We start from the raw sequence: 21,508 nt of genomic DNA on the forward strand, positions 1-21,508 counted from the left end.
AAAGTGAAGTTTGATCCCAATGTTATTAATAGGGGGAAATGCATAAAAATATAGGAAGGCCGGTATTTTTTTCAAGAAAAGGTGGCAACCCTAAACTCAATACGAAATTTATCATATTGAAATTAACATTTATCAAACCTTGACTCTTGGTACAATTTGAATTTGACTGTTCTCCACCTAAAACTTGCTGAGAAGATAATAGCCTTCATGACATTCGTGTTTTTTTGAGAGAAAAAACTCGATTCGAATTAGAAACGAATTTGATTTGTGTTTTCAAGTCAGTAATATTCGTTCGAGTTTTAGACATTCACATTTTTTAACTTAATTTAAATTAACTTCCCATTTGAATTTTAAATATATTCGAATTTATTAGAGTGAAAAAAAATGTACATGAATTCGAAATTCGGCCTTTGGTAAATGGGCCTCCCAGTTGATACATTTGTTATCTTTGACTTTATCCTGCCGAGCAAAATCCCTGAACTTTATTAAAAGCAGCTGTTAGACTTGATACTATAGTTGCTAATATTCCTGCTGAGAAATGTAGCAATTAAATGTAGCAAATTGTAAGTTCAGATGCTCCTGGATCACTGAGCTGCCAGACAAGACACCAGAGACACTAACATTAAACTTTAAAGGATAAGTAAACCTTATAAATAAGTGAATGTAAAATGTATGAGGGGGCCATTGTAAGAACTTTTGCAATGTACATTCATTATTTATTTTGTTTTAATTCCAAGATATTAAAAGATTTGCGTACTAGTGAATTTTGTTACAACAGCGCCACCTGCAGGTCATTTTCTCACCAGTCTGACCACCAAGTAGTCAAGGAAGTTGTCAGGAGAAGAGGCTGGTGTTCTTCTGCATAGGAAAGTTTTGAGAAAGGTTTCGAATTTATTTCCTAAGCAGAAGAACATCAGAGCAGCCCTTTTCTTTCTCCTGACAACTTCCTTAACTACTTGGCAGTATATGTATCCTTTAATATCTTGGAATTAAAAAAAATGAACAAATAATGAATGTACATTGCAAAAGTGCTTAGAATAGCCCCCTCATCAATTTTCCATTCACTTATTTTCAACGTTCACGTATGCTTTAAATTAAATTTTGGGGAAAAAACGATAAAAAATAAAAAATGGAAAGCAATTGAAAAAAGTCTTTATTTCTGGGGAACAATCTGAAAACGACTGAACTGGAAAAAGTGTTTGGAAGGTGAATAACCGCTTTAATAACCTTTTATATGCTTCAGCCAGGCACAACCAAATCCACATGAGTTTGGTATTTACTATGTAGGCCTTGGCCTTTCCCTTCAAAATCATTGTTTTTTTCTCAACTGTGTGCCCCATGTGACACTGTAATTCATGTTTCATATTTCCAGTGCAACCTGAATTCCATCGCTTTGTCCTAAAGTTGCCATATGCTTGTTACTATTGACTGCAATGCCAACGGCAGTCTCAGCCATTTAATAACTGCACCGCACTGGTTTCCAGTCACCCGATGCACTAGAGAGATTGTACTCTCTCAAACCCGGCTGGACTTGCTTCCTCTCATATACGTGACTAACCACAGGATTTCCTGAGGTTTTAAGAAGAGCAGTACTTCTTTTCCATTTATATATGGAACTAACCAGTTGGGGAGCAACACAAGCATGAAACCTGTTCTTGGGGAGTACCCAAGAAGGGCTGTGATTGGCTATTTATATATCTTGTAAATTATATCCTTATAAACGGTGAGTTCTGATGTCATCAGTTATAAACGGTGAGTTCTGATGTCATTTCTGTCACATGACTCACTGAAACTTGTGTATTATAATAAATAAAGTACCCCCAGTTGCAACATATGAGGATATTAGAAGTTACCTCGGAGTTTCATGACCTGTATAATATATATGGTCATGAAACTCCTCGGTAACTTATAATATCCTTATATTTTACAAGAGGGGGTGCTTTATTCACTATATTATACATAATATAGCTGTGGTATCAATGCATTGGCTCAGTATTTGTCCTATAATTGTCTTGGGATGAATAAAGGAATGGGACAACATGCATACAACCCCCTCCTAATCATGTGAGTTAAAGTACAGGCTTCCCCTCTGCTCCCATCAATATTATCTTTCTTTGAACTCATTCTTGTCACATAACTACTTATCTTTCTGGCATCAAATAGCCCCAGCACATACTTACCCACACATCATTCTTTTGACTGAGTTACGGCTAAGCAATTTGGTTACCAAAAATACCCCACAAGCACATGAGCTCTGCAACCGTATTTCTAAACCTCAGCTGCAAGTAGGGACAGGTCTTGCTAGAGCAACAGGCTGAATTCCTGATTATTAAAGCTTGGGTGTCCTAACCTGGGGACCTTCGGCTGCAAATGTCCTGGGTAAATGTGCAAATAGCATCTTATTGAACTTCTAAGAAACCATTGGTTTTAAAGGAATATATATTAAATAATGTACCCCCTGTAAAGAATAAAGATATAATGGGGTTATTTATTACAGTCCGAATGCCAAAAACGTTGAATTTTTACAATAAAATCGTTATTTTTAGTGGAAAAAAACCTCACATTTTTCAAGATTTATTATACCCCAAGGACGGAAAAATCTGAATCCAGAAATCCGGCATCTCAGACCCACCGAGGTTGTATATAAGTCAACAGACCAGGTCCCTATACTATTTGGAAGTTTTCTGTGGTCTGTGCTGGAATTAACCTGAAAATCTCACTATTTTGGACTTTTAAGCAAAAATCTGAAAACATTTTGTGAAAAAGCCTAAAAAAAATCGAGCAGTTTGTATTTTGCTCTATTTCTTCATGTTTGTCCCCGATATGATTAAATTGTGCTTTTTATAATAAATAAGGTCCCATCATGGTCCAATCAAGGTCTGACTTTTTTACTTAAAAAATTCGGACGTTGATAAATTAGGCCACCAAGAACTTCCATGATCATATACAAGCTCGCGGCTTTAAAGTGCTTTAAAATAGGTGATGGCTTCTAATATCCTTGTATATTATTTATAATACACAAGTTTCAGAGAATCATGTGATGGACATGACTGATCACTGATTATATGTTGACATCACTAAGCACCGTTTCTAAGATACAATTTACAGGCTATTCGTGGTTCTTGTGTATTATATGTTTCTATACAGTTGCTAAGTGACCGGTATCTCTTCCCATCTATAAGGAGGGGGTTCAAGTGCAAGAGACAAATATGCCAATGACACTTCAGTCAGACAATGTAGGTGTGAATAAGGCATTCCAAGCATTTTAAGCAATGAGCACATTCCAGATAATTTCGAAACTTTCTGCCAGGGGATATTTATAAGCTTTGTGAGTACCTCTGTATAACTTCATAGATATGGCACTGCTGTGAAAGCAACGCTGTCCCTATTTACAATGCAGAAATAGTAATACGCAGGAATAAATATACACAGTAACCAGGGCCGGAACAAGGGGTAGGCAGCCGCCTAGGGCGCAATAACTGGGGGGGGGCGCACTTCTCAGGGGGGGAGATTTATTTATGTTTTTTTTTTTATTCATTATTAAAATTTAGTTCCCATGATGGCCTTTAGTATAAAAGCATGATTGTAAAAAAATCTCATGTCCACCCCCTGGGGTTTGTTGAATCCATTCCTAGGAAGCAGCGCTCCCCCCCTCTGGGAGCGTGACTTGGTGGTGCCTGCCTTCCGCTGTGAAGCGCTGACGCGTGGACGTCACTCAGTACAAAGGATCGGTTTGGTTCGGTCGCGCCCAGCACAGACAGGACCTGATGACTCGGCGCTGAAGATCCCTAGAGAACTGCTGTTTCTTTTTTGGTGTACCTTATTTTTGTTTGTAAACATTACATATTTACATTAATTAAAAGTTTCATTCACTAATGCGTTTTATTATATTAAAAACCTTAATGATAATGTGGGAAATGCTAATATGGGGGGGGCGCTGGAACTCTTGCCTAGGGTGCCAAACTACCTTGGCCCGGCTCTGACAGTAACAGTGATTAAGTGGCACATTTTAAATTGCACTTTTAGGGTAGAGACACACGCTCAGATTCGGGGAGATTAGCGACAAATCTCCTCTTCTTTGGGCGACTAATATCCCCGAAACCGCCTTCCCTGCCTTCGCACGAGTCGGGCGACTTCGGAAAATGAATCGCTCCGAGTGCCATCCTGAAGGCTATTTACATTCTAAGAAGGCAGGGGAAGTCAGTTCGGGGAGGTTAGACGGGCGACTAAATCTCCCCGAATCTGAGTCTGTGTTTCTGCCCTAAAAATGTTTCTAGTGTCCTGCAGGAGAAATTGGGACTGGTGTTAGGTTGCCCCAAGTCTGATCTCTCCCCTACACCAAAAAAAATAGGGCTGAACAAGAGAGAGAACTTTTCCCCAAAGTACAGCAGAAACTACAAGGCAGTGAGCTAAGGGTCTGGGTTCAAATCCTAGGTATGGGATCTGTTATCCGAAAACCCATTATCCAGAAAGCTCCAAATTACGGAAAGGCCACCCCCCCATAGATTTAATTATAATCCAAGTTTTTAAAAAAATTCCTTTTTCTCTATAATAATAAAACAGTAGCTTGTACTTGATCCCAACTAAGATATAATTAATCCTTATTGGAAGCAAAACCAGCCTATTGGGTTTATTTAATGTTTACATGATTTTCTAGTAGACTTAAGGTATGAAGATCCAAATTACAGAAAGATCCGTTATCTGGAAAACCCCGGGTCCCGAGCATTCTGGATAATAGGTCCAATACCTATTATTATTAGCTAGAAATAACAATGTTATTACCAAACCCATGACCCATTAGGATTTGCATCTAAGAACCATATCAGAAAAATACTCTTACTATGACTTGTGATTAGGCTTACCAACTTTTCTGGAAAAAAATACCGGCCTTCCTATATATTTATCTTTTTTATAATAACATTGGGATCAACCATCAATTTTACTGGCCAGGCCAGTAAAATACCAGCCAGGTGGCGACCCTACTTGTGATCAATAGTCAATATCAAGACTAAGGGGCCTATGTATTAAAACTCAAATTTTTCTTGTGGAATTTTTATAGAAAAAAAACCTTGAATTTTTAGAGATTTATTATACCCCAAAACTGCTAAAAATCCAAAAATCCTTCAGCTAAAACCTGTTGACGTCATGTAGAAGTCAATGGCAGATGTCCTTGAAGATGTTTCTTGACATTGTGATCTGCGCTGGTTTTCATCCGATATATTTGAGCTGACGTGGCCAGGGTCATACGGGGGGGCTCAGGGCCTTAGTATTGCACGGATCTGTGTGCAGAACTGGGCCAACGGGGCCCACAGGAACCAGGGGCCCATCAGGTTTTTTTCAGGTGTCCCACCAGCCCAGTCCGACCCTGGACGCGGCGACAATTCGTTAAAGTTGAGTTTTCAGATCGTCCATTCTAAAAAGTTTAGCACGATTTTTTTTTCGACGTTTTTTCGCACCATTTTTTTCAAGCTGATTTTTCGATGAATGAGTTACATCGGTGGATGGAAGTTAGTTGGACTTTGTTTTTATAAAATAAAATGAGAAACATTTCAGTTTTAGTACATACCCCCATAAAAATGCTAGTAATAACTCTCCACTGGTCATACGTAACCTGCTGGCGGTAGACTCTTTAATCCTTTAATCCCGAGTGCCTCTGAAACAATCCGCAATGGGAAAGTGGAAATGATCAGTGGAGCGTGATTAGTTCTAAGATATTGGACTGATTCCAAGGGCTGGGCTTGTACGACCCCCTCAGTAGTTGCCTCTGAACACTTCAACACATCGAGCTTGTTAATAAGTAATAATTGCAGCTTAGTAATAACCTGCATCCTCATGATTTTTCATATGACTTGTATTCCTGGGGTTAGATAGACTCAAGATGAACTTGTGTAGAGCCTTTTTCTTTATCTGACAATTTTTATTAGTTGTCAACAATACAATCATTATATTGGTATATAATGGTTTTTAGATCATTGCAGGTTTACTCATTAAGTTAACCAAAATAATATACACACAATTAAACAAAAAAAAAAGTAGTAACCTGTATTACATCCGTCTCTCAGGGTAGTTACAAGTCATACAATAAATATAAACTGTATATAAACTAGATTTTGACCTTAGATATCCAAAGTTCGTGAGTTTCCAAAACAGTTTTATCCCCCCCTAAACTCCTTGGCAATGCTTTTTCGTATTCTAAATTGTTGGTCACCTCTCTTTGTACTTGGGTATTACTAGGAACATCTAGTCTTTTACAATTTCTAGCAAACAAAAGTCTGCAAGCGTTTAGTATTTGGAAAGTGAGAATTCTTCCGTAAAGATTCAGCAGCATAGCTGCCTGAGACTGTGGTATATTTTGTCGTGTAATCTCTGTAATCAAATGTCATACATGATGCCAAAATCTCTGCCCTGAGAGCCTTTTAAGGTCAGGCCACACTGGGCGTTTTGGGGAGATTTGGTCGTCTGGCGACTAATCGTCTCGTTTTTGCAGCGACCAATCTCCCCAAACGCCTTCCCTGACTCTGCGCCGGCTAAAATGGAAAAACATCGGCGCCAATCATACACGGCGATCCGTTTTCCGAAGTCTCCTGCTTCGTTTTGGGGAGATTGGTCATCACAAAAACGAGGCGATTAGTCGCCAGGCGTCCAAATCTCCCCAAAACACTCAGTGTGGACTTAAGGTGGCCATAGACTCCAAGATCCGCTCGTTTGGCGACCTTCTTTCCCCGATATGCCACTAAACTGCATTGCTATATCTGGGTTAATTCGAACGTTCGGCCGTATGGCCGAATGATCAAATTACAATGCGCCAAGCGGCTCCGACGGGTCGGTCGGGTAAAAATCCAACCTTCCCGATCGATATCGTGGCCAGATATCGATCGGGAAGACCCGTCGGAAGCCCCCATACACGGGCAGATAAGCAGGCAAATCTGTCCAAACGACCGATATCGGCAGCTTTATCTGCCCGTGTATGGCCACCATTACCCTTAAGGGTGGTAAGATTTTGGGGACAAATCGGCTCTTCTTTGGACGACTTATCTCCCCTAAATGCCTTTACATTCTAACTGACGGGATGGCACTAAGAACACTTCATTTTCCAAAGCCGCCCGAAGATGCCTTCACGAGGAAACTTCGACTGACGGAAAACAAAGTGCTCCGAGTACCATCCCGCCAGCAATTTACATTCTAGTTCGCAGGAAGGTATTTAGGGGAGATTAGTCTTCCGAAGAAGTTGCGATTTGTCGATGGGTGACTAATCTCCCCAGAATCCTAGCGTATGTCACCACCCTAAATCTACATCAACCACCACTTGAGATATACAATTGGGTTTCAGTTGTGTAGCATAATATATTTTGCATTTGCACGTATCTACTTTTAAGGGGTCATTTAGCAGGTGCAGCGCAAAGTACAAAGTGCAAAAAAACAGGTGCAATCCATTATGGGTTTTGCACTTTGCTCCATGCCTTAAAAAATTGCTGCAAGTTTCTGTGCTGCAAAAAGCAATGCCAATACCTGCCCCCACCCCCCCACATGAATACAAGACTGCCGCACCCATAAACATTATATTTATAATCACTGGGCTGGGGAGGCACGTGGAGGAGATGGGGAAAATCACTAGATCCCTTACCTGTATTAAAGCTTTTTGAAACCACAATTAAACTGTATTTCTCTAATACCACGAATGCTATAAAAGTTATTAAAAGATCCGAATATAAAAAGTATGAATGGGAAAAAAAATGCTGAAAAATGCACTAAGAAATACAAATATATCTAAATTCTCTAAAAGTTTTTCAGACAATTACAAGTGATAAAATCCAAAAAACCTCATAAAGTGGTAATGGCTAAAAAAATGTCCAAATGGATCAGTGCAGATTCTATTGACTTCTATGGGACCTCAACTGCTTTCACTCTGCAAAGTTTTGTATTAGAGTTTTTCATGGTTTTTCATTTTGACAGCTCAACCCGCAGTCCCGGATTGTTACTGAAATGTCCCGACTTTCTCTTTGATCTCCTGCCCTGAACAGCCAGAAAAAGATACAAAGTTTCGGAAATGTAATCAAATAAGAGGCTTTCGGTAGAGAGCCCAGAATACTCGGCACATGCACTTAGATACATTTGTAACTATTTAAGATAAGCAAAGATACTATTCTAACTATTTAAGATAAGCCAGTCTCTTGGGAGAACTGAGACTTGCAGCTTAAATGAGAAGGAAAGGCTAAAATTAAGTAAGCTTTATTAGAAAGGTCTATATAAAGGTCAAGTAAACCCTCGAATGAATGTTGCTCTGAGTCCTCTGTCAAAAGAAAAACCACATTTCTTTCCTTCTATTGTGTACTCATGGGCTTCTGTATCAGACTTCCTGTTTTCAGCTTAAACCTCCTGGGCTAGGACTTGAGCATGCTCAGTTTGCTGCTCTGCCTTTCCCCCCTTCCTGCTGTAATCTGAGCCCAGAGCTATGAGTGATCAGGGAGAGACTCAGGCAGGAAGTGATGTCACCAAACTAATATGGCGGCTGCTATCCTAAACAAACTGAAAGCTTCTAGAGGTGATTACTCAGGTATGGTAAATCATTCCGCAGAATAAATATAGTGTCATAGCTTGCACTGTTTTGGCTAATCTATTAGCAATAAACTGCTTCAGTAGCTATCCTTCTCCTTTAAAGGGAAATTCACGTTCATTAACAAAACATTAATAACACATAAAACCTGGCCCTAAACCCTCCAGAAATGTGTTAAAACTTTCCATAACCTGCCAAGTGTTTTAGGATGGATTTGGTATTAAGGGGGTGTGACCATAAAATGGGCATGGTCAAAAAATATCTTTTTGTCCCTCTTTCTATTTTTCAGATTTTGGGAGGTATGGTTTTTATACAGTACTTCCTAAATGTCATTTTTTTTTTTTTTAGAGTTTTAGAGATATAAAAAAAAACAACAAATTTTAGAGAAAAAATATGATTCATGAAATAAAAGGAAATCCAAATATTAGGGTTAGTATAAGGGTTGTGCTTTTGCACCCCTTAGAGCATTGTGTGCAGGGTTTCTGTAAATGATCCCTATAATCTACTATATTGAGAGAAAGCAGAAATCACATTGAAACTAACCTGGACTCGTTAACTTATTTTCCAGTCTCTTCTGAATATCATAACAATAACGGTAACACTATGGAATCTGGCAGCGTCTCCAGACAATATAATAATAACACAGGGCTGCAGGCTCGGGCCTCGGGCTGGAAAAGCTGCTCCTCTTTGGTAAGTGCCAAATTGGCTGCTGAGCTTAAGGGCTTTTGGCCAATAATTCCTGGCCCAGAGCCATATTCTGCATTTGGGTCTCTGTGTTAATACGACATACACTTGGACTGGCCTTAGATGTATTATTATGGCATAGGAATTAAGTTAAAACCAATCTGATTTTTTTTTTACTGCCAACATTGGGCATTGGTGCACAGCCATGTTTTGATCCTTGCTATGCCAACAGAACAATGACTCGTGAGCAGCATGTATTATGGATGTTAACAGTTGTCTGTCATTGTAACTATGCCTAGCCCATACCTCCCAACTGTCCCGTTTTTTGTGGGACAGTCCTGTTTTTTTACAGCTCAGCCTGCATTCTTACAGAAATGTCCCGGCTTTCTCTTTGATCTCCTGCACTTGCACCAGAAAAAGATACAAAGTTTCTAAAACTTAAAGGGACTGTTCACCTTTAAGTTAACTTTTAGTATGATGTAGAGAGTGATTTTCTGAGACGATTTGCATTTGGTTTTAATTTTTTTGCGGTTTTTGAGTTATTTTGCTTTTTATTCAGCAGCTCTCCAGTTTGCAGTTTCAGCTGTCTGATTAGGGTCCACATTACCTTAGCAACAATGCATTGAGTTGAATAAGAGACTGGAATATGAATAGGAGAGGCCTGAATAGAAAGATGAGTAATAAAAAGTAGCAATAACAATACATTTGTAGCCTTACAGAGCAGTTGTTTTTAAGATGGGGTCAGGGACCCCCATTTTAAATCTGGAAAGAGTCAGAAGAAGGAGGGAAGTGATTCAAAAACTATAAAAAAATAAATAACGAAGACCAAAAAACTAAAAAGTTGCTTAGAATTGCCCATTCCATTCTAACATACTAAAAGTTAAATTTAAGCAACAGTTCAGTGTAAAAATAAAACTGGGTAAATAGAGGCAAAAATGTAATGTATAAATGCTGGAGTGACTGGATGTCTAATATAATAGCCAGAACACTACTTCCTGCTATTCAGCTCTCTAACTCTGAGGGACCATGTGTTATCATGGACTTGTAACCTGTACATCTCCCCCAGTCATTGGCTAAATAAATATAGAAATATATTTTCCCTCTGTCCACTGATATGTCTCAGCCATTACGTGTAGGTTTGTGCATTGGCTGCTTCATTTTTTTCAGGTGTATATTCTTTTGTCCTAATTGAGGGCTCAGCCCCCTGAATAACTTGTATTTACACCCCGGAGCACTGCTGATGTGGATATTAAGAATATCTTTTATTTATAGAGTATAATCATATGGAATCCGCAGTAGTTTGGGTAAGTACATGGCAATTCTAAATTTGGCAGCCCTGGGGAATACCCTCTATGCCCTGGCTTTATAATTAGAACTGTATTTTGGGGCAAAACATGCCTCCCATATTTTGTGGCTTGAAAATTGTGCCAGTTTAGGCCATGATCTGGAGTGGGCACTCCCAGTTACTGATATGTCCCTCACACTTAGGGTGGCCATGCACAGAGATCCGCTCGTTTAGTGATTTCACTAAACGAGCATATCTCTTCCTATATGGTGGGCGATATTGGGCTGATCCGATTGTTGCATCAACGAACAGATGCGATCTTGCGGTATTTTTAACCCTGCCCGATGGATGTCTACCTGACTCTCGCCCAGATATCGATTGGGCAAGCCCGTCGGAGGGCCCCACACACTGGCCAATAAGCTGCCGACTCGGTCTGTCGATAGCTTTTATCGGCCCGTGTATGGCCACCTTTAGTCTGAGTATCTAATCTGGGACAATTAGGAGGTATGATATATTTGTAACCTCTGAGAAAGGGTTGTTTATATGCCCAGTGCCCCATAAACATTTAATAAATATGGGTTATTTGCTCTTACCATCCCTCCCAACCGTTTTCATGCGGGACTGTCCCGACTTTGACAGCTCAGCTCCCAGTCCCGAGTTTCTTACTGAATTGTCCCGACTTTCACTTTGATCTCCAGCACTGACTCGAGAAATAAATACAACGTTTCTGAAACTTAAAGGACCAGTAACATAATTTTTTTTAAAAATTTGTTTGTATAGATTGAAAAAAAAACACCAGCACAAATGAAAGTTTTTATTAAGAAATAACTTACCGAAACTCAGTTTGCGCTCCTCTTTAGAAGAGGCGACGCGTCGACGATCAATCTTGCGACGCTTGATTTCTCCTCCCTGGCTATCTCCTATAAGGAAGGCAGGGAAGAGAAATCGAGCGCCGCACGATGGATCGCCCGATCACTTTCTGAAGAGGAGAGCAAGCAGAGTTTCGGTAAGTTTTTTCTTAATAAAGACTTTGCGATTTTAAAGTTCCATTTGTGTTGGTGTTTTTTTTGTTCCGTCTACATAAACAATTTAAAAAAAAATTATGTTACTGGTCCTTTAATTAAAATAAGTGCCTTTTTGGCAGAGAGCTCAGGATAGCCAGAAGCTGTACTTTTGTAACAATTTAAGATAAGCAAAGATACAATTGTAAGTATTAAAGATAAGCAGGTCTCTTGGGAGAACGGAGACTCACAATTCACTTTCATTAGCAAAACTGTTATTACACATAAAACATTGCACTAAAATCCCCACAAATGTGTTGAAACCTTCATAACCTGCCAAGTTTTGTAAAATGGAAATGTTAATTAGGTGCTATGGCCATAAAATGGGTGTGGCCGAAAAGATTGCACAAGTTTACATGTGTTTTGTGTGTTCTGTGCAGATTCTATATAAGGATTGTGCAGACTGACATATAACCAGCCACAGGCGGATCGACTGAACATCACGTGGGACGTCTGCTCTACATTCTTCTTTGCTGTTGAGATTCATATTCTATGGCCAACTTTTGCTGAACTATATCCCAAAAATGCAGTTCAATCTTGAAAATCAAAAAACAGGCTGACCCCAGGCCAAAATCACTTACTGCATTCTACAATAGATGGATTCTTAAATCCACCCATCTGCATTTGTAATTATACCCCCTCGGCAGCAATCGTGCCTCATGAGGTCAGCAGAGGGGAAAGAGTTAATTTGGGAATTGCTGACGTGGATGAAAGCTTGTTGCAGTTTCCCTGCTTCTGCGAGTCCTGATGGAGAACATCTGTTCTCTGTCCTTGTCCAGGGAGAATGACATGAACATGTGGACTTGACTGTGAAATCCTGATTTAACCCTTATTTTATTGGAAGGGTCAGATGTCTGCAGAAACATTTTTTGGAAGTGGCAGAGGCCAGTTCCATGGTGAGTTAAGCGGCAACTTAGTGGTGAACTTTAGGAGAAGCTCGGCCTGTGCATTGTGAACGTGTAACTGGCTTTGTCAATGGGTGGAAGAACCAAGAGCATTGTGGGTAGAAGGGGCAGCAGTCTCTGTCTGTGGGTGGAAGGGGCCGCAGTTTCTCTCTGTGAGTGGAAGGGGCAGCAGTCTCTGTGTGGAAGGGGCAGCAGTCTCTGTGTGGAAGGGGCAGCAGTCTCTGTCTGTGAGTGGAAGGGGCAGCAGTCTCTGTCTGTGTGGAAGGGGAATCAGTCTCTCTCTGTGATTGGAAGGGGCAGCAGTCTCTTTCTGTGTGGAAGGGGCAGCAGTCTCTGTCTGTGTGGAAGGGGCAGCAGTCTCTGTCTGTGTTGAAGGGGCAGCAGTCTCTGTCTGTGAGTGGAAGGGGCAGCAGTCTCTGTCTGTGAGTGGAAGGGGCAGCAGTCTCTGTCTGTGTGGAAGGGGCAGCAGTCTCTGTCTGTGTGGAAGGGGCAGCAGTCTCTGTCTGTGAGTGGAAGGGGCAGCAGTCTCTGTCTGTGAGTGGAAGTGGCAGCAGTCTCTGTCTGTGAGTGGAAGGGGCAGCAGTCTCTGTCTGTGTGGAAGGGGCAGCAGTCTCTGTCTGTGTGGAAGGGGCAGCAGTCTCTGTCTGTGTGGAAGGGGCAGCAGTCTCTGTCTGTGTGGAAGGGGCAGCAGTCTCTGTCTGTGAGTGGAAGGGGCAGCAGTCTCTGTCTGTGAGTGGAAGTGGCAGCAGTCTCTGTCTGTGAGTGGAAGGGGAAGCAGTCTTTGTCTGGGTGGAGAGGGCAGCAGTTTATTTCTGTGAGTGGAAGGGGCAGCAGTCTCTGTGTGGACAGAGCAGCAGTCTCTGTCTGTGAGTGGAAGGGGCAGCAGTCTCTGTCTGTGAGTGGAAGGGGCAGCAGTCTCTGTCTGTGTGGAAGGGGCAGCAGTCTCTGTCTGTGTGGAAGGGGCAGCAGTCTCTGTCTGTGAGTGGAAGGGGCAGCAGTCTCTGTCTGTGAGTGGAAGGGGAAGCAGTCTTTGTCTTGGTGGAGAGGGCAGCAGTTTATGTCTGTGAGTGGAAGGGGCAGCAGTCTCTGTCTGTGAGTGGAAGTGGCAGCAGTTTATGTCTGTGAGTGGAAGGGGAAGCAGTAGGGGCAGAAGCCTCTGTTTGAGAGTGGAAGAATATAATAATCTCTCTTTAGTATTATACCATATATATTAATATTTACAATAAGGGCCAGGGCACACGCTGCTATTTTGGGAAATTATTCGCCGCGCGGCAAATCGCTTCTTCTTCGGACGAGCCATCCAGCCGGCGATTTACATTTTAGCCGGCGGAAAGGCAGTTCAGGGAGATTAGTCGCCCAAAGAAGAAGCGATTTGTCGATGGGCGACAAATCTCCCGAAATAGCAGCGTGTGTCCTTACCCCTAACAAAGGATGATGACTGTGTCCTGTCACCATGACAAATAGCAGAGAGCGGTGACATAACTACAGTAGAGCAGAGTAACAACTCCTCACAATATCCCTCGTCCCTCCATTACATGATGCATTGTGGGAGATTTTTTCGTAGGGGGCCTGGGCAAGTCACTGTACACCCCTGCCAGAGAGGACTAGCTCTCAGCTCCCTCATCTATGGAAAACTAAGAATACATTGGATGCCATAAAACCTAAAATATGGTAATAATGATAGTACTGATGTAAATTTAAAAGATATTATACAGTAGTTAGAACAGCAATTCAGACAGCTTCCTGGCAGGTTTAAAACCTATTAAAATGGCAAGTTAAGCCTGAGATTGATTTTATTGTTTTATAGTTATAGCGGACATTTCAACTCCACATCAATCCAATAAAACTGTTGAGGGGGTTGAAGGCTTCAACTGAAAGAGACAGATAACCAGAAGAAAACCTAAAGCACAGGCCACACAAATATATAAAAGCAAATCATTCACAACCTCCAAAAAAATTATAAAGACCAACTGCAAAGTGTCCTGCTTTGTCCTGGTTTGCAGTGCACCCCTTACAGCATACACCTTTGAAATCCATTGGCTCTTTCAGTTTGCAGGAAAATTACGGTTCCCATTTATTCTTCACCATCATAAAGACTCTCTGCAGCAATACCGGGGGAAAGCCTGGTTGACCAGAATCTCACTGGGCCCCCCTCCATCTCTAACAACAATGCTTTTTAATAAGAGATTTCTTTATTTAATTCATTGCTTCCCTGTCCTATTAGACACTCCCAGAACCTCCAGGCCTCAAAAGAATCACTTAAAGAGACATTATGCCCAATATAAAATGTGTCTAATTAGAAGGGCTTGTGCTAAACCTACTTTTTGTTGTTCTTGTAATATCTATGTTTTTTATGCACTTAACCGGGCAATATTTAAATATGAAACTAAAGCCACATTCTACTTCCTGATCCCAAAAAACAAAGTATAAAAAACAGCAGCCCACTAAGAAGCCTCTGTATAAGAGCAGAGATTTTTTTGGTTGCGATTATTTATTCACGACTGTGAACGACAAATCTCCCGAAAATGCATCTCCATTGGAAATAACTGAAATCAATGGCAATAAAACCAACATATCAAGAAGTCGCCTCCGGAGTAAACGTTGGTTTTACTGCCAATGATTTCAGTTATTTCAAATGGAGATGCATTTTCGGGAGATTTGTTGTTCACAGTCGTGCATACATAACCGCAGGCAAAAAATCTCCCCATTGGCCTCTACCCTTAATTCAGTGACACAAACTAAGATTCGGGGGAAATTAGTCGTCCAGCAACAAATCTCCTCTTCTTCGGGCAACTAATCTCCCCGGACCCCAAACTGCCTTCCCACCTGTTACAATGTAAATCGCAGGTAGGATGGCACTCGGAATGCTTCTTTTTTTGAAGTCACCCGAATTTGTCGGGAAACATTCGGGCGACTTCAGAAAGCTAAAGCGATCCGAGTGCCATCCCAACGGCGATTTACATTCTAGCAGGAGGGAAGGCAGTTCGGGGAGATAAGTCGCCCGAAGAACTGATTTGTCGCTGGCAAAAATAGCAGCGTGTGCCCTGGCCCTAAGGAGATGCTCTTTATCCAAAAAGATAACACGCTGTGGCTGGTGGAAGGGAGGGGTTTATTTATACGGAGGTCTTCTCCATGGACTGCTGATTTGTTTGACTTTGCTCTTTTGGATGTGACTTTAGTTTCATTTTCGAGTGTTGCCCAGTGAAGGGGGTATACTGTACCTTTAAGTCTATAATCTAAAATCCTGACCATTTTTTTACCCCTCTTGTTTCAGGCAAGTACATGCGATCACTTGGGATGCATAACTTTTGGCACCCCAAATAAAAAGACCTTTCCTTCTCCTTTATATCAGGTTTTTCAGGAAATTCAGGACATGCTTATGCTTATGTCACATGCAGTGATTTCCCTAAAACAAACATTGTGATCATTTTTGGGCTGAAATCCATCCTGCAGTTTATTTATCCTCCAAAAAAAAACCCAGACAGAGAAACTGCATCAGACTTACCGCTACTATCGTGACTGACAGGACCTCTGTAACTGCAATAGTCACCCCCAACTTTTGTCTCACTTCCTTTCCTTTTTATCATACCTCCCAACATTTTGGAAGTAAAAAGAGAGACAAAAAAGTTGGCGCGTGTAGCGCGGGATTTTTTGGACATGCCCATTTTTGTTACCACGCCCCCTAATTACCATGTCCATTTTACAAAATGTGGCAGGTTATGAAAGTTGAACATATTTCTGTGTTTATTACTGTTTTGCTAATGAAGGTAAATTGCCCTTTAAGCTGTGAGTCTAACTTTTCCCAAGGACCTGTTATCTTGTTACCTGTTACAATTACTTATTTATCTCAAAATTGTTACAAAAGTATCTTATTTGCTGCTCTGGCTCTCTGCCCAAAGCCAACTAAGTTAGAAACATTTCTTTTTCTGGCTGTTCAGTGCAGAGAAAAACTGGACTTTCCAGTACAAATGAGGGACTGCGGGTTGAGCAGTCAAAAGAGGGACTGTCCCTCTAAAACATGACAGCAGAACACCCAGTGTATAAATATGACACTTTTTGTGAGAATGTATGTAACTGTTCTGCATTTTAAGGTGACCAGTGGATCTTTCTCCTTTTCCTCTTTTTTCAGTATTAATTCAGTGTAATGTGAAGGTGTTACTATTTAGTTTCCAGTGTGTGGTACGCGGGAGGTGGGAGGGTTAGGCTTCAGACTCTCTCTTGGGCCCCAGTCCAACACCAAATAACTGGAAAGATAAACACATAAATATACAGTACAGCTTTCTGTTTTCATATAAAGTATTCACTGGCGCCCACACCTGTCTTTCCTTTAGACTGGCAGTCTTGACTTTGTGGTCTAATCTGTAACTCAGTGTGGCTCCTTTTTCCGTTTCATTACAAACTAGCATTAGTAACCCTTCATATCTCTTACTTTAAATATAGTTGTAACTACACAACCCCTCTCTCTAACTTCCCCTGTCACTCCATCTAATCCTCCCTATAACTCCTCCTATTGCTCCATCTAATCCTCCCTATAACTCCTCCTATTGCTCCATATAACCCTCCCTATAACTCCTCCTATTGCTCCATATAACCCTCCCTATAACTCCTCCTATTGCTCCATTTAATCCCCTCCCTATAACTCCTCCTATTGCTCCATATAACCCTCCCTATAACTCCTCCTATTGCTCCATATAACTCCTCCCTATAACTCCTCCTATTGCTCCATATAACCCCTCCTATAACTCCTCCTATTGCTCCATATAACCCTCCCTATAACTCCTCCTATTGCTCCATATAACTCCTCCCTATAACTCCTCCTATTGCTCCATATAACCCCTCCCTATAACTCCTCCTATTGCTCCATATAACTCCTCCCTATAACTCCTCCTATTGCTCCATATAACTCTCCCTATAATCCTCTATTGCTCCATATAACCCTCCCTATAACTCCTCCTATTGCTCCATATAACCCCTCCCTATAACTCCTCCTATTGCTCCATATAACTCCTCCCTATAACTCCTCCTATTGCTCCATATAATTCTCCCTATAGCTCCTCCTATTGCTCCATATAACTCCTCCTATTGCTCCATATAACACCTCCCTATAACTCCTCCTATTGCTCCATATAACCCTCCCTATAACTCCTCCTATTGCTCCATATAACTCCTCCCTGTAACTCCTCCTATTGCTCCATATAACCCTCCCTATAGCTCCTCCTATTGCTCCATATAACTCCTCCCTATAACTCCTCCTATTGCTCCATATAACCCCTCCCTATAACTCCTCCTATTGCTCCATATAACCCCTCCCCATAACCCCTCCCATTGTACCATATGACTCCTCCCATTTTCCCATAAAACACCTCCCCATAATTCATACTTGATTGCCTATTTTATATTCCCATATACCCCTCATTGCAATTTTCCTTGATATATATTGAGAGCAGAATTCTTCAACTGGATTCCCACTGAATTAATATGGTCTTCCGGTTGGATTTTTCAAGACCCCCAACTTGCCCATGAGCTCTGCAGCAGTCTTTGTATGACATCATGAGGGATGATGTAATTTAGCCAATAATAATCCAGTAAATGATATAATGGACTCACTGCAGGGACAAGCTGGAGAGTGTATATATACACAGTATTTGTTACTTTGTATCTGGAGGTGGATATCAGACTCCTTTATTAATCAGCAGTACTAGGCAGTGATTCAGGGATGAGAATACAACTCCCTGTACCCTACAGACATTCAGGACTTGCTGAGACCTATACTGTAGCAGCAGCAGCAGCCAAAAAGCCCCAGGTGGAAGATCCCTGAATGTGGGCAGATATGTTTGTGGCCACATTCTTCCCTTATTACTTGCCACTCCTGTATTGTCTGTTCTCTTACTTCTGTTCTGTGTCTCAGACACTCTCCCCACTTCCATTCATGCCCCTTCTGCATCACCTCCTCCCTCTCACCCCTATGAAATTGTACACGTCCTTGTGTATATGGGAATCACTGTGGAACTCCTATATTCTCCTCTCCCAGCGCTGATCCCACGCTCTCCTTATCACTCTTAAAGGCACAGTAACGCCGAAATGTTAAAGCTGCTGCGCTCTCATGTGTATAGCCTGTGCAGGGAATACTGGGCTAGTTCATAAAAAGCATTAAACTGTCTTAGTCCCAGGATACTGGAACCTATTGGAGTTATATGACCCGCTGAAAAATCATGAAACCGCGAAAAGTTGGCTGAAATACATTAAAATCTATGGGCGACAAAATTTTCTTGAAGTAAGACACGTTTTTTCACCCATTGGCATTTACGGCATGATTTTTGCTGTGAAACTTGGTGAAAAATGACACTTATCCCTAGAACCTATATCTTAAAACTTTTCCCGGCATTATTCTACATTAAAATAGTATTCTTTTATAGTAAAACATTTTTTTTACTATCGCTTTGTTTTAGAAAACCACTGTATGATTATATAGAATAATAATGTACTGCTAGGTAACTTTATAAGAGCTTTGAGATATATATATATATATATATATATATATATATATATATATATATATATTATATAAAATAGAGTCCCACAGTGCCTGCACTCAAACCAAAGAACGAAGCCAGAGGTGCACGGTCCAAGTATAATGCATATGTAGAAAGAAGATCAGCACTCTCTGTAGTTTAGGTGAAAATTGTGTTGATTTATTAATCAAAAATTGAGAAAGGTCCCCATGTGGGACCGAAACGTCGGATAAGATGTGATTTTTGATTAATAAATCAACACAATTTTCACCTAAACTACAGAGAGTGCTGATCTTCTTTCTACATATATATATATATATATATATATATATATATATATATATATATATATATATATATATATATATATATATATATATATATATACACACACACACCAGAGGAAATCAGTCATTGATAAAGTAGTGAGACATTGTGTGTTATTTCTATATAAATATAAATCAACTCTGCTTTTAGTTCATGTTACCCCCAGTACTGATAGATTCTGGTTTGTAGTCCCTCTTATTGGGGCACAATAAGTTGTAGATTCTAATAGACTTACCGTGAATGTTTTTGGTGCAGGAGCAGATTGGGAAACAGATAACCAGGTCTTTGGAGGTCTCTCCACTGATCAGATCCACACCCCCCAAAGAGTCCCTATAAATCCCACTCTGGCTTGACTCTCACTGTGGGGGATTCATATGTGAAAGGGGATCCAGCAGGTAACGTGATCCCAGCCACAGACTTGGACCTTTACTCCTTCTCAGTTCTGCCATTCAGCACCCTAGATCCTCCATAGGTGCCCAGTTCCTACTTCCAAGAAATGACAGTGGGGTTTGGTGGGGTGCGTCCGCTACACCCATTTCTCTGGCTTTCTCTTCTTTCCCTCCTCCAGAAATACAATCCAGATGTTTTTTTTTTCCTCCTATGATTTGGCTTGGGGCGCAGAGTGGAGAAATGGTGAAGGGGGAGAGTAAAGTAGGAAGTGGGTTTTTTTTAGAAAGGAGAAGTTTTAAAGGAAAGAGCAGCAGTGAGAATAAACAGAGAAGGTTTCTCTTTGGTCAGCAGCTGTGACAGACACAAGAGTCGAAGGAGAATTGTATTTCGAGCTGCACTAAGTCTATCTCTCCCTCTGTGTCTCCTCCCCCAGCTCTTTCACCAAATCTGCCTCCCCCTTCCCTTCTCTACACATTCACTATTCTCTGCTATCTCAACAGGGAGCTACTCATTATGGAAAGACATTTGCCAAGAGATGGGGGGGTTGTGAATGGGTGGGACTGTTTTTATTATATAGAATCTGTCCCGCACATGTGATCCCGAGGGGAACTTTAGGGATCCAAGCAGCCCATGTGCATTTGGGACACAGTACATGGCTGACTCGTTTCACGCCCCATTCATATAGTCACAGGCAATATGTGATCTTTCCCACTGGGAAGCCAAGGGACCTAATGACTGTGAAACGTTTCATCTACTTAAGGGTAATGTCACACTGGGGGCTTTTCCTTTGGGATTCAATTACCGTGGATAATCAGTTTGAATGTGACAAATGAGCGACAGTTAGATAAGCCACACGGGCAGGGTCAGGATTGCCCTTGACTTCTGACAGTCACAGGAAAGTTCTCTCAGCCTTGAGAACCACCAACCTACAAAGCAAGGTCAGGGGGGGGGAGCTTTGATGTATCACACCTGCAAATGTTCCCAAATGCAACAGTTGAGTCTTATTGGCCCTACTATTGATCTATCACTGCAGTGATCCACAAACCGCACCCAAGTCAGCCTATCTCCCTCCCACTTGTCAGTAGGGTTCCCACCTTACCCCTCTAATACCGGACAAATATTGAATCCTGCATGGCTAATAAGCAATTCATTTAGATGCATGCTGCAGACTGGAAAAGAGGGGTTAGAAGGCGCACACCCAACTGAATAAACGGGACTCCCCTTCAGAGTCACCAAAGTATAGTAAATGTTCCAAAAATGAGGCTTGCAAACTCATGAGAAAATACATTTTATTCCATCAAAAAAAACAAAATCAAAACATTAGCCCTACGCGTTTCGACCATTTAAGGTTTTCATCAAAAGAAAATATCAAAAAATGTTCCAAAAATGAACATTGCACACTCATGAGAAAGATTAAATACATTTTATTCCTTCAAAAAAACAAAATTAAAATATTAGCCCTACGCGTTTTGACCGTTAAAGGTCTTCATCAGGGGCAAAATATCTAAAGTAATGCAAAGAAAAACAAAAAAGAAAAAGGCTGCCTTTTTCTTTTTTTTACTTTTTTATAATGAGTGCAATCTTCATTTTTGGAACACATGTTGCAGACTGATTTATGTGCAGCCATGTAGCATGCATCTAGATACATTTCTAATTAGCAATGCAGGATATGGATTCATTATTAAAGGGGTGAGGCAGCAACTAGTGATGTGCCTGATACCCGCGGAACCTGCGGGTTTACCCATGGGTCGGATTTGTTCGGGCAGACCTCGCACTCCTCTTCGCGGGTG

General features: G+C 41.1%; 1 protein-coding gene across 2 annotated transcripts in view; it reads right to left on the reverse strand.

Moving 5' to 3' along the window:
• s1pr2.L (sphingosine-1-phosphate receptor 2 L homeolog) overlaps positions 1-20,995 on the reverse strand; it is a 36,718-nt gene extending 15,723 nt beyond the window's left edge. The window contains exon 1 of one of the 2 annotated variants that reach the window (XM_041587223.1): positions 19,564-20,995. The gene's annotated coding sequence lies outside the window, so the exon portion shown is untranslated. The remainder of the gene's footprint in view (positions 1-19,563) is intronic. The other variant, XM_018253664.2, reaches the window with a different exon arrangement.
• Positions 20,996-21,508: the final 513 nt, after the last annotated feature.

This window comes from Xenopus laevis, chromosome 3L, assembly GCF_017654675.1.
Source record: "Xenopus laevis strain J_2021 chromosome 3L, Xenopus_laevis_v10.1, whole genome shotgun sequence".
In the NCBI taxonomy this organism is placed as follows: domain Eukaryota; kingdom Metazoa; phylum Chordata; class Amphibia; order Anura; family Pipidae; genus Xenopus; species Xenopus laevis.